This window comes from Nelumbo nucifera, chromosome 8 (genome assembly GCF_055504915.1).
Source record: "Nelumbo nucifera cultivar China Antique chromosome 8, China Antique-T2T, whole genome shotgun sequence".
NCBI classification, from domain to species: Eukaryota; Viridiplantae; Streptophyta; class Magnoliopsida; order Proteales; family Nelumbonaceae; genus Nelumbo; species Nelumbo nucifera.
In genome coordinates this window covers 43,554,299-43,567,467 of record NC_142656.1, presented here as the reverse complement: position 1 = coordinate 43,567,467, position 13,169 = coordinate 43,554,299, and the positions used below count along the sequence as shown (strand labels likewise).

The 13,169-nt window shown below is 38.6% G+C and overlaps 1 non-coding gene across 1 annotated transcript; it reads right to left on the bottom strand.

Moving 5' to 3' along the window:
• Positions 1-10,353: 10,353 nt before the first annotated feature.
• LOC148789954 (small nucleolar RNA R71) lies at positions 10,354-10,460 on the bottom strand. The gene has a single exon (XR_016079928.1). It is a non-coding gene; the product is annotated as a small nucleolar RNA R71 (small nucleolar RNA).
• Between the last annotated feature and the right edge of the window lie 2,709 nt (positions 10,461-13,169).

Sequence of the window (13,169 nt, the reverse complement as noted above, 5' to 3'; positions counted from 1 at the left end):
GACCTTGGAGATAGATGGGCAAAACTGGAATGTTACACCTTACACCTAGACTCGATTATGGTACTGTACTAAGTGTCAGATTGAGTTGTCTTTGATATGCCAATCAGTGAGATTCTTAGGGGGGGTAAACTTGGGTATGTTGGGACAGTTCAAGAATTCATCTGAGTGGGTGATCATAGTGACAGGATCAGCCCCTTTGTCGGACAAAGTGAATGATCAGGGATGCACTCTCTCTAATGGAAACCTAAAACTGTCGGCAGTTAATTTTAACCATTGAAACTTGTTTTGCAAAATATATATTTATATAAAGATATACATATATATATATAATGATTTCAAAATGTTTGCAAAAAGTTTTAATTCCCGGGATCCATGTGAATAGAGAGTGCAACACTATTCCTTGAATCCGAGGGAGAGGTCCTCTCTTGTTGGGCAGTGTTTGATTATTATGGGCTGAGAGGTTAAGTGTAAGATCTTTGAGGGTAATACCTAATAGGCTAATCTTGCATCTGCCCACAGTCCTTGGGTTTTCATAAGGTGGCTGGACCCAAAGACCATTTAGTGTAAATGTTGGGCCCATTATCCCATGGTGATGCACAACATGGCATACATGATGCTCCCTATGCTTGAGGCATGGGGAACCCTCTCATGCCCTCAATCACTTTGGTAGTCTTGAGAGGCATACCCTTAGAGAGAGTGACTTTGTGTCTGAAAGGGACAAATTCCTTTTTGGAGTTCTCCATGTTGTATCTATTGACAATCTTGTCAATGTAAAAGATTGGGATAATCCTATTATCCTCTTTGATCTATTTCTATAAAGTCAAAGTCCCAAGATGTAGGAGGCCTCTCCAAGATCTTTCATGGAGAATTGCTGCGATAGCCATACCTTCATCGTAGTCAGCATTTCTACATCATTCCCAATGAGTAGAATGTCGTTTATATACAAAACAAGGAATGTAACCTTATCTCCCACTAATTTCCTATAAACACAGGGCTCATGTGGATTCTGCTCAAAGTCATATTGTTTAATGGTAGAGTCAAATCGGATGTTCAAACTTCTTGAAGCTTTCTTAACACCATAAATGGATCGATTAAGTTTACACACCATGTGTTCTGGACTTATTGCAATAAAGCCTTGTGGTTGCTGCATATACATATCTTCAGTAAGATCCTTGTTTAGGAACACAGTTTTGACATCCATATGCCAAATCTTTTGGTCATAGTGTGCTCGTATAGCTAGCAAGATTCATATGGATTTAAGCATGGCTACTGGTGAAAAGTTTCCTCATAATTGATTTATTCTTTCTGAGTGTACCCTTTCGCTACAAGACGAGCTTTGTAGGTCTTAACCTTCCCATCGATGCCCTTCTTCCTCTTGTTGATCCATTTGCAAACAATTGCTTTCACCCCAGGGGGTGGGCCTACGAAAGTCCAGACTCCATTGATTTCCATTGATTCCATATCGACTTTCATAGCATCTACCCACCTCAAGGAATCTATATCCAACATAGCTTTTGTATATGTTAGGGGATCTTCCTCATTGATCATGGCTTCCATCAAGTAACTTTCTTGATCATAGCCATAACGAACTGGAGGCTGAGAAACCTGGGTAGATATTCTAAGTTTGGTATTATCTAGAACCTGTGGACATCTCTCTCTACTCCTAAGCTCTCTTCATCAAGAACAATTTTCTGACGATAATTGTTCAGGATATAATCTTCTTCCAAGAATTAGGCATTTTGACTACAAAACACTTTTTGTTCTCTTGGGTCATAGAAAAGGTATCCTATAGAGCTTTTGGGGTAGCCTACAAATAAGCAACGGTTGGTCTTGGATTTTAATTTGTCAGCACTTGTTCTTTTAACATGTGCTAAATAACCCCAAATCTTCAGAACCCATTTCAACACGCATATAGCAATCTCCAATGCGTATTCCCAAAAGGATATAGGTAGTTCTGAGTGGACGAGAAGTGATCGGATCATATCTAATAGAGTTCGGTTTCTTCTCTCTGACACACTATTTAATTGTGGTGTAGCAGGAGGAGAGAATTGTGGTACAATCCCATTGTCCTTTAAGTAGTCCCTGAATTTGTGGAGAGATATTCACCTCCCCAATTTGATCGAATGGCATTGATTTGTCTCCCCAACTGTTTCTCGACTTCTTGTTTGAACTCCTTGAACTTTGCAAAGGATTCGAACTTATGTCTCATTAGGTACACGTAACCATATTGAGAGTAATCATCAGTGAAAATTATAAAATTATAGTGTTGATTGCGTGTCCTAACATTCATGGGACCACATACATTTGTATGTATCAGGTCAAGTGTGCATGTAGATTTTTCAGGCTCTCTTGCAAATGGCTATTTTGTCATCTTACCCTAAAGGCAAGGTTTACAAGTTGGAAGGTCTTTATAGTTAGAAAATCAAAAGGACCATCATATACCAATCTTGTGATACATTCTATGTTGATATGGCTAAGTCTATAATGCCACAGACACGTGGGACTAACCGCTTCACGTGTTCTTTTCATGGGGATAGTTTTTGATGTAGTTTCTATTATGTTTGTTTCTAGTGAAGGACAGAGGACATAGAGACCATTCTCAAGTTCCCCGTGAGTAAGGAATTTATTATTTAATTTAATAGTAATCGTATCACTAAATAGAATAGAGTAACCATCCTATGTTTTGAAACAGAAATCAAATTTCTTCTTAGTGAGGATATATAAAGAAAATCTTTAAGTCTCACAATGAGTTCTCTGAAAACTAAATCTACAATTCCTATGGTTGTAGCGGCAATAGTTGCAGAAGTCCCAAGTAAAGGATCACCTCGTCATCACTCAACCTTTTGCTGTCTTTGAACCCCTACAATGTGCTACATGGATGAGTATAAGCCCCATAGTCAATACACCAAGATGCAGAAGTGACCAACATATTGGTCTCTATGACAAGAGATTTGAAATTACTTTCTTTATTCTTGGATTCCAGATATTGAGGATAGTTCCTCTTTCATTGTCTGGTCTATTTGCAAAAGTGACATGCATCCGATGTTTTGTCTTTCTTCTGCTTTTTTAGCTTGCTTGCTTTTCTTTTGATGCCTCTTCTTGCCCTTCCTTTTTCTTGTGTCAAATTTTCCACCTTTAATAAGCATAGCTATCAACTTGTCCTTCTTAATCCGTTCTTCGGCCCTCTACAACATATTGCTAAGTTCCTGAAGGCTAACCTTTAGCTTGTTTATGTTGTAATTCATAACAAACTTACTGAAGGAGGGAGGCAGAAAGTTTAGGATGGCATTAGTTTTTATGTCTTCATTGAGATGAGATCAAAGAGCCTCCAGTTTGTTAATATACCCCATCATTTTCATGGTGTGGTCATGGTCCTGTTGACTCTCGGTCATCTGTGTGGTCATCGACAACTTGAGGACCTTTTTGGGGGCAGAATGATTCTACTCTTCATACATTGTCTTCAGACTATCCAGAATGTCTTTTGAGACTTTGATCTTATTGAATTGTCTATAGATTTGGTTGTCTAAAGATGCTACGGTGTAACACTAGGCAGGAGAATTCTTCTCCTCCCATTCCTGATATTCCCTCTTGCGAGCTTCGGAAACCCTGTCACCCGAACGTTCCGGAGCAAGGTTCTTAGCAACCTTGTCCAATTTCTCAGACGTCAGAACCAAATTAAGGTTATAATACCATTCAACATAGTTGCATCTGTTAAGTTTATTATCATCCAACAATTTGGTGAATTTTCCATTCGCCATTTCTAATAAAACGCAATAGATATTAGTCCTTGACCTAAAAAGATTCTTGTTATCTTACATAGAACGGTCTTTTATCTATGTTCCATCTCCATTTATTCACCTCTAAGATTTCCCTTCGATCTCAGTGACGGAAATACTATGCATGTCTCTGGAAATGTGGGAAATCACATAGGTGCATGGAACCAACTACTTCAACTACAAAATGCCACCACTTTATTAGAAGGATCATATCCACCCATCTAATGAGCTTTCCCTTTGGCCTCTATCAGACAAGGTTCATTGCCATTTTAGGTTAAACCTTTTTGTCTAGTAAGTGCTGACCCGTCATATCATGGACCCTAAGGTACCATGAACGAGTCTTCCATTTTAGGATAGGCCCCTCCCACATCGGTCTATGACACCCTTATCATCTCATTAAGCAATCCAATCAACTGGACCAGCAAATGGATAACCCAATTTTATGGTGCATCTCCACCGACCAATTCAGCTTGCCTTCATGCTAATGATGGAAGGCCTTTAGAATTCATAATATGATATTCCCTATCACTTGCACTTGAAGGGATGGGAGATTCATCATATGCATAGCCGAACCCTGTAGGAAGGTTGGGTGAAATTTCAAAAATTTCTTTACTCCTACCTGGGAATCCTATTCCCAATTTAGAAAACTGCATTTTCAAGGTTCGTTCTTGTAACCAATCTAGACCAAATCTGAAACCAAATTAAGGGAGGGATATACCTAATATGGAATCCATGCAAGAATGCTCCTCCCAACGTAGGTGTTCACGCTCAAAGAGAGTACCAAATCCTCCCTCCACTGAACATGACATAACTTAGGGTGAGGCAGGATCAACAAGTAGTTCTTCATCAAGAACTAGAGATTCTTCAGCAAGAATCGAAAAGGACAGTGAGCACAACTTCTACACTGTTTCTTCTAGCAAGAAACAATATCAAGATCCAATCTTGATCCAATACAAGAACTGGAGATCGAATAGGGTGGGGCGGCAAGTGCAGGAATAAATAGAGTAGAAGGCAAGAGCAGTCTAATTGTGTTGTCTTCTCTCTGTATTCAGGGAATGTGTCTTTTGAGGTTTGGCCTGCTCTTTTATTTTTATCCTTAAAGAGACAACTTCCTAATCCCATTAGGAGTTTCCTAATCCAAATCTTTTATTTGGATCTTGACTCTTTAAGTGATAAGGATAATCCCTTATCTTATCTGCAGATAAAGATCAACCTTCCTAATCAAATTAGGAGTTCCCTTGATCCAAATCGTTATTTGGATCTAGACTCTTTAAGTGGATAAAAATAATCCCCTATCTTATCTGCTGATCCAAATCCCAGATCCGCCCCTATTTAATTAATCTAATTAACCCAGTTTGAAATGGGCTTTTAGGCCCATTAAGCTTTCAGGCTGACTTCCACTTTAATACTGGCTAGCTTGGCTCTCTTTGTATGGCGTGAGACCCTATCATTGATCTACACATCAGCCACATGGGTTCAGCCTAGCCTCTATTAAGGCTTGGCTGAATTCACTACTGAACACAATGAATCCCTGAGTCCATCACTATGTTCTCATAATGGGCCCAACATTTACACTAAATGGTTCTTGGGTCCAGCCATTTTATGAAGGCCCAAGGACTGTGGGCAGATGCAAGATTAGCCCATCAGGTATAACCCACAATAGTCTTACACTTAACCTCTCAACCCATAATGATCAAATACTACCCGACAAGAGAGGACCTCTCCCTTAGCTGCAAGGTACAGTGCTGCATTCTCTACTAATATGGATCCCAGGAATTAAAACCTTTTGCAAACATGTTGAAACCATAATATATATATGTATATCTCTATATAAATATATTTTGCAAAACAAATTTCAACAGTTGAAATCGAGTGTCAGCAGTTTAGGTTTACATTAGAGAGAGTGCATCCCTGATCATTCACTTTGTTCGACAAAGGGGCTGATCTTGTCACAATGATCACCCACTCAGATGAATTCATGGACTATCCCAACATACCTAGGTTTTGACCCCCTCTAAGGATCTCACTGATTGGCATATTAAAGATAAACCAATCTGAAACCTAGTGCAGTATCATAATCGAGTGTAGGGGTTAGGTGTAACATTTCAGTTTTGCCCATCTATCTCCAAGGTCCAGGGAAATACTGGAATTTTGGTTCGGTACAGGGTTTCAAGAAAACCCACACTATATGTACCTCAGGTCAACCTTGGTAGCTGAGACAAACCACCCCAACCAACTTTGCGATACATCAGTGTCAACCTTGGCAGGATTAATCTCCCCAGATCTATCCAATGGATGTGAAGATTCTAAACTAACACGAGTCTCATATGTGTCCAATTTAAGGGTATTAAATAGAAACACACCATAATAGCATGAATCAAATATGTACTTTATTCATTTACAATAAATATCATAGAGTAAATCATACTAATTGGAGGTAAGGGCATACGCTGTCTAACAACACTTATATTAATCTAGAGGGAACAAGTAAAACAATCCCTAGGTCTGATTTAGGTCATACCAAAGTGGCTCTCACTGTCTTTCATAAAGTCATATTCAAATGGGCCCAAAACGAGCTAGGGTTTCACAGCATTCCTCTTAGGGTGGAATCTGATCAGGGGGCCAATTGAGAAGGGAGATCATCCAATGATCTATGGACATCATGGCAATGTTGTGCATTTAGTCAAGGTGATCGTAGAGTGCCACATACGAATCACATTCAGCACATCACAAGCATTCATATAAACGCAAATTGATACAGTCAAACAGAAGCTTGTAAAACCCTAACTAATTTATGTTAACACACAATCAGCCCACTAAGAATCATGAATTATCAAATAATATCATCTAGGTATATGGGCTAAACTGCAAAAAGTAGTTCGGCCCATATAGCAGTTTTGTTGAAATTGGGCTATGATAACTCTACATTTTGATGCCTTAAGGGCATCATTTCAGGGGTATTTTCGGCCTTAGAGAAATCAAATTGTGTCATTTTCCCAGTTAATTTCAATGTTGTGACCTTTGAGGGTCTCTGTGCAAATTCTGTCCAAAACTAGGAAGGTTTCATAGCTGAATTGTGGTTTTTGGGAAGCTGGAGTGAAGTCCAGCTGAGAGAGGGGGTGTTTTTGTGAAAAACTGAGAACAGGAGGGCATCTCCTATCTGCTAAACCTAGTTTGGCACCCCTCCTACTGTATTAACATGCTCCCCTCTCCTTAGCAAACTCTAGGGCGCCTTTTAACCCATTCTTTTCATCCTTAGCAAACCCTAGCCACCCCCAGTTGTTTAATCTCCACCCTTCACTCCTAGTCTCCACCACTCATTCTAGGGCACTCTTTTTGTAGGTTTTAAACCTTAGGGCACCACCTAAATGCTAATGCTCACCATTCAACTCCTAACCATTAGATCTCAGTCCTCCGTTCCATCTTCTATCTCAGCCATCCACTCTAGGACGCCACCCACCTCTTTTAATCTCCACCTTTCAACCCTAGGCACCTCAATCTCCTCCATTCATTTTTGGGCACCCAAATCTCTGCCCTTCATAATATTGGGTGCCCTCTCCTTTTCTTCTCAGACCTAGGATCACCCCAGAACCATCCTAACCCTCCATTAGAAACCCTAGAGTGCCCATATCTTTGCTAAAACCCAGCTGCCGCCCCCCTCTTTCTCTCTAATCGCAATTGTATCCACCCTTCTCTATAAAAATGACCCAAAGGCTCCTAAGAAAGGGCTGGATTTTGCCCCAGGTAAGACGGAAAGCTGATCTTGAGAAGTTCAAGGGTAGAGGAAGAGGAGGACACCTAGGCAAGAGGAGGGGTTCCTACTTGCAGTTTGCCAACACCACTACTGCCACATTTGGATTCAGATTCCAACCATTAGTCTTAGATTTAATTTCTGTTCTTTCAATTCTAGTTTCGTTATTTCCTTTTTGCAATTTACTTTCATTATGTTTGATCTTTGTTTTCTTTTCTGCAGATCTAGAATTCGGCAGGTAAGACGAAAGGCCTTGCTCGAGAAGTTTAAGGAAGGAGAGATCCGAAGATTGCTACCTCTGATCGGATTACAGATTTTTTTCATTTCGTTTCCTCCATTTTTTTATTTTTGTATTTATTTGTTTTTTGCACTTTTAATTTCTACAATGATCGAATTCTATCTTTTTTAGTTTAATTAATTAATTTTTATATTTCTGCACTTCCCTCTTGTGTTCTCTTGTCCGAATTAGAGTAAGTATTAATTTTTCCCTCGCTTCCTTGTGGATACAATTCGTTCTCACATTTTACTACGTTTGAAATTGTTTGAAAATCGGAAAAATTTTATAAATGTTTAAACTAGTGTTCCGAAGTGTTTAACGACACACTTCCAAACACACCAAGTTTTTGGCGCCGTTGACAGGGAAGCACGGAGAAAATTTTTTATTTGCTTTATTCAAATTTGTTTCATTATTTCTTATTTTCATTTTATTACATGATTCATTATCTCATTTTAATTCTTACTTCTCTTTGATTTTGCAGGACGAAATAGCGAAAGGTGGGGTACCGGAGCATTATGGGACTGTGAGAGAGAAGAGAAGAGAAGATTAACTGGATCGCGTTGCAAGTGTAGTCGTCCCATTTTATTTTTGATTTTTTATTTATATTTTTGAACACTTTTTTTGGTAGAATAGTGATTTTTGAATTTTTAATTAACTTTTTCTAGATCCGATTTATTTTTTTAGTATTATTTCTCTTCCGTTTTGTTTCTAGATCTATTTTTTCTTTCTTTATTTTAATTTCTTATTTGAATTTCTATCATATTAGATTTGTGTTTTTTTCTTTTATTTCAAATAAAAAAACAGAAAAAAATTTTGTTTATTTTGTTTTATTTTATTTATTGCCGCATAATTTTCTTTTGTTTTTTTTTATTTTCGCTTTCATTTTTTGAATAGCAATTTTCTGTTTGTTATAATTATTTGTTGCCTTATTTAATTTCCATTTTTAGTTATTTAATTAAATAATTAATTGTTAACTAGGAAATTGTCCAAATTTTTTAATTTGAATTTAAATTCCAAATCTGAATTTAAATTTAAATTTTAATTCAAATCTGAATTTGAATTTAAATTTGAATTTAAATTTAAAATTTTGAGTTTCAAAAAGAAATAATAAATAATAAATAAAAAATAAAAAACAAAAAAAAAATTAAAAAAAACAAATTAATTAATATTTTAAAAGTTTTGCATTTGCATTCCAACATTTAGGGTTTCATCTTCTAGAGCATGCATCATATAGCTTTATTTAATTGTTGTAATTTTCTTGTTGTGAATGTGTTAGGTTTTCTTTCTTTTTACTATTGTAATTCCTTCTTTTGTTTAGCTTATTTTATTCTTTTATGTTATATTGCTGAATCACATATTAGAAATAATTTTTCATGCCTTGTAATTAGTTGCATTCATTTTGTTTGATTGTTTTTGTTTCGTTAATCCATTTAAGGACACCCAACTTAAATAAGACAAGGTGGGGATTTCATCACCCTTCCTTGGCCCAAAAATCACCACCCTTCACGTGTAGTTTACCCTAAACCCTAATTTAAAATTTGGATAGCAAGATCCTTTAGGGAAGCCTCACACTTGGTTCAAAGGTGTGCTGAATTTTAGGAATGCTTGTAATTACTTTCCATAACTGGCGGTTGGTATCTAAAGAAAGAGGTTAAACAGCTGTGCCAAAGCGGGTTTTATGGTTACTTAATTAGGTCCTTGCGAGAGCAAGGGGAGTCTCCCACATCCCCACCTCTTACTTGGCTAACCAAAGGAAGTGGTGTAATTCCAAGTGAACCTAAAAGGATTCACACTGGTTGAACCACTAGTTTAGGAAACCCTAGGTTGTGTGGTTGATTTGCTTGCATATAAAAAAAAAAGAAAAAAAATTAAAAATTGAAATTTGAATTTAAATTTCAATATCTGAATTTGAATTTAAAATTTTAAAAATTTAAATTTCAAATTTAAAAAATAAATAAAAATAAAAAAATAAAAATTCGAATTTGAGTTTAAATTTCATAATTTAAATTTCAAAATCTCACTTTGAAATTAAAATAGAAAATTTAAATTTCAAATTTCATCAAGAAGAAAAAGGGACACTTCTGAGTTGTATGTCAGAAAGGAGATGAGAAATTGTAGAACCCATACCTGAAATAGAGAGATACCTCCATCACCAACAACGCGACCAAATGGCTGGAATCAATGATGTCGAACCTAGAAAGTTGAAGGAATACTTTACTGCAACCCAATATAACCCTTCATCCCGCATATAGTTATCAGATACCCAGGCCTTATAGTATGAAATTAAGTCAAGTACAATCCAGATGCTCCCCTCTTTCTATGGGAACCAGAGTGAGGACCCATACAAGAACATAGACAAGTTCCTGGAAATTTGTTCCATTGTAAGGATCCAGAATTTCAATGATGATGCCCCTAGATTGACTCTTTTCCCCTTATCCTTGAAAGATAAGGCCAAACACTGGTTAGGGACTATAGGGAGACCCATTAGAACTTAGGCAGAAATGCAACAAGAGTTCCTTAGAAAGTTCTACCCTTTAGTACGAACCAATACCATGAGAAAAGCCATCATTGGATTCACCCAAACACTGGGTGAACAACTTCATGAAGCTTGGGAGAGAATGAAGGAGTTAATGAGAAAATGCCCACACCATGGTCTGTCCCAGTGGCAAATTGTCCAAGCCTTCTATGATGGTTTGATGGATCAATACAAGCAAAAGGTAGATGCATCCTGTGTGGGGGAATTTATGAGCAAAAGTGAGGATGAATTGTATGCTCTTTTCGAGACCCTGAGTGATAATTCCATTAACAATGCATCCTTGTATTCCTATAAATGGTTGGTGGGACCCTTAAAGAGGGCAGGGCTCTATGAGGTCAGGAATAATATAGAGCTTGAGGCAAAAATGGACTTGAATGCCATCTCTAGAAAGTTGGACAGGGTAGATCTTCTAGCCTAGAATCTTGACCAGTTTTTCACCTTTAACTAGCCATTGGGCCCATCTACACCCTATCTCGAAGTGTGCTCCATTTGTGCCAGCCTATCCCACCAGGTTGATGACTGTCCCATGGTGGCCCAGTATCCCCCATTTATCCAAGAATAGGTTCAAGCAGCCTAGAGTTTCCCAAGGCCCAACAATGATCCATACTTTAATACTTACAACCTGAAGGGATGGGATATCCATTATATGGATGCCCAAATATTGCGGAATGGACCGGGTGAATTTCAAAAATTTCTCCCATCTCTATTGGGAATCGAATTCCCTATTTTAGAAAAACATATTTTTCAAGGATCAATCTTGAACCAAGAACCAAACCAGATCTGAACCAAAAGAAGTAGGAGAGAGGCATACCTGATACAAAGAAATACTATCTCTCAATGGAGGTGTTCATGCCCAAGGGAGGATCCAAAGACTGCTCCCACTGAAAATGGCACAGTGCAGGATGGAGCAGAATCAGCAGCGTTCTCCAAGAACCTGATCCTTCGCAAGAATAACTGGATGGCACGTGAGCACTGCTTCCAATCAGCCCTTTCATAAAGAACTGATGTCAAGATCGAATCTAGATTTCTCCCACAGAGTTGGAGATCGAACTGGAGGTTTGGCGGCTGCAGGAAGGAGGTGGCAAGAAAGATTTTGCAGGTTTGCAGAATTCTTTCTCCTGTGATTTCAGCTCTGAAGAGAATTGAACATCAAAAAAAATCTCTAAAGGCTGCCGCCCCCTCCTCCTTTTATAACCCTAAAGAGATCAGCTCCTAATCCTATTAGGAGTTGTTGATCCAAATCATATTTGGATCTGAAGTCCCTTTAGGTGATAAGGATAAACCCTTATCTTATCTGCAGATTAAATCAGCCTTCTCCTAATCCCATTTGGAGGCTTCCAGATCTAAATCTTATATAGATCTTGGACTCTCTAAGTGGATAGGGTCAAGGCCGAACCCTATCAGCTAATCCAATCCCAGAATTTGCTCCTATTGAACTGATCAAATCAGCCCAGTTCAAAATGGGATTTAGGCCCATTAAGGTTAATGTGCTCACTTAGCCTTCCAAACTGCTACCCAGTTGGGCTTCCTTGTATGGCGTGGGACCCAAACATTGATCTACACATCAGCCACATGGGTTCAGCCCAGCCTTTGTTACAAGGCCTGACCGAATACACTGTTATGGACAGTGCACCCCCTGAAACCCATCTCATGGGCTCTATGGGCCCAACACTTAGCCTAAGTGGTCCCTGGGCCAAGCCACCTTGTAACACCCAGGGACTGTGGGCAGATGCAAGATTAGCCCATCAGGTATTATCCTCAATGGTCTTACACTTAACCTCTCAGCCCATAATGATCAAGCATTGCCCGACAAGAGAGGACCTCTCCCTCGGCTGCAAGGAACAGTGTTGCACTCTCCACTCACATGGATCCCGGGAATTAAAACCTTTTGCAAATCATCTGAAACCATAACATATATATATATATATATATATATATATATATCTGTAAATAAATATATTTTGCAATAGTTTGGTTTCTATCAGAGAGAGTGCGTCCTCGATCATTACCTTTGTCTGACAAAGGGGTTGATCCTGTCACTATGATCACCCACTCAGATGAATTCTCGAACTGTCCCAACATACCCAGGTTTTGACCCCCACTAAGGATCTCATTGATTGGCACATCAAAGACAGCCTAATCCAACATCTAGTGCAGTATCATAATCGAGTCTAGGGGTCAGGTGTAACTTTCTAGTTTTGCCCATCAAAGGTTCTATTAATCCTACACTGCATGTACTTTGGGTCTCACCCTGGTGGCTGAGACAAGCCACCCCAACAGTTGGCAGCACACCAGTGTCAGCCTTGGCAGGATAAATCTCCCCAGACTTACCCAATGGCTGTGAACATTCTAAACTAACACGAGTCTCATTAAGTGTCCAGTTTAAGGGTATTACATAGAAACACACCACGGGAACATGAATCAAATATGTACTCTATTCATAAATTCATAAGATATATCATTCTGATTGAAGCTAAGGGCATACAACTGTCTAGCACAATCCTGGGTGGAGAAATCACCCTAACTTTTCTTGGAGAACACATCAACCTAATTCACAATCCTAGTAGTATCATCATCCATCTAACTTTACGGGCCAATAGTTTTAGAGGCCACTAGTACAAAGTCAATTCCAACAGGTGTACCCTTGGAACCAACCAGCCCAACCGTATTAGGGTTACCCACAACCTCCGCAATCCCGTTCAGTAGATGATCAATTCATGCAGCTTTAGTAGCTGATCCTAAATCAGCAATAGTCCATTTCTAGGTTAGAAAGCTAGATAAGACAGCTAGCTGAAGCCAATGGAAGGAGAGAAGCGGGACAATTACCAT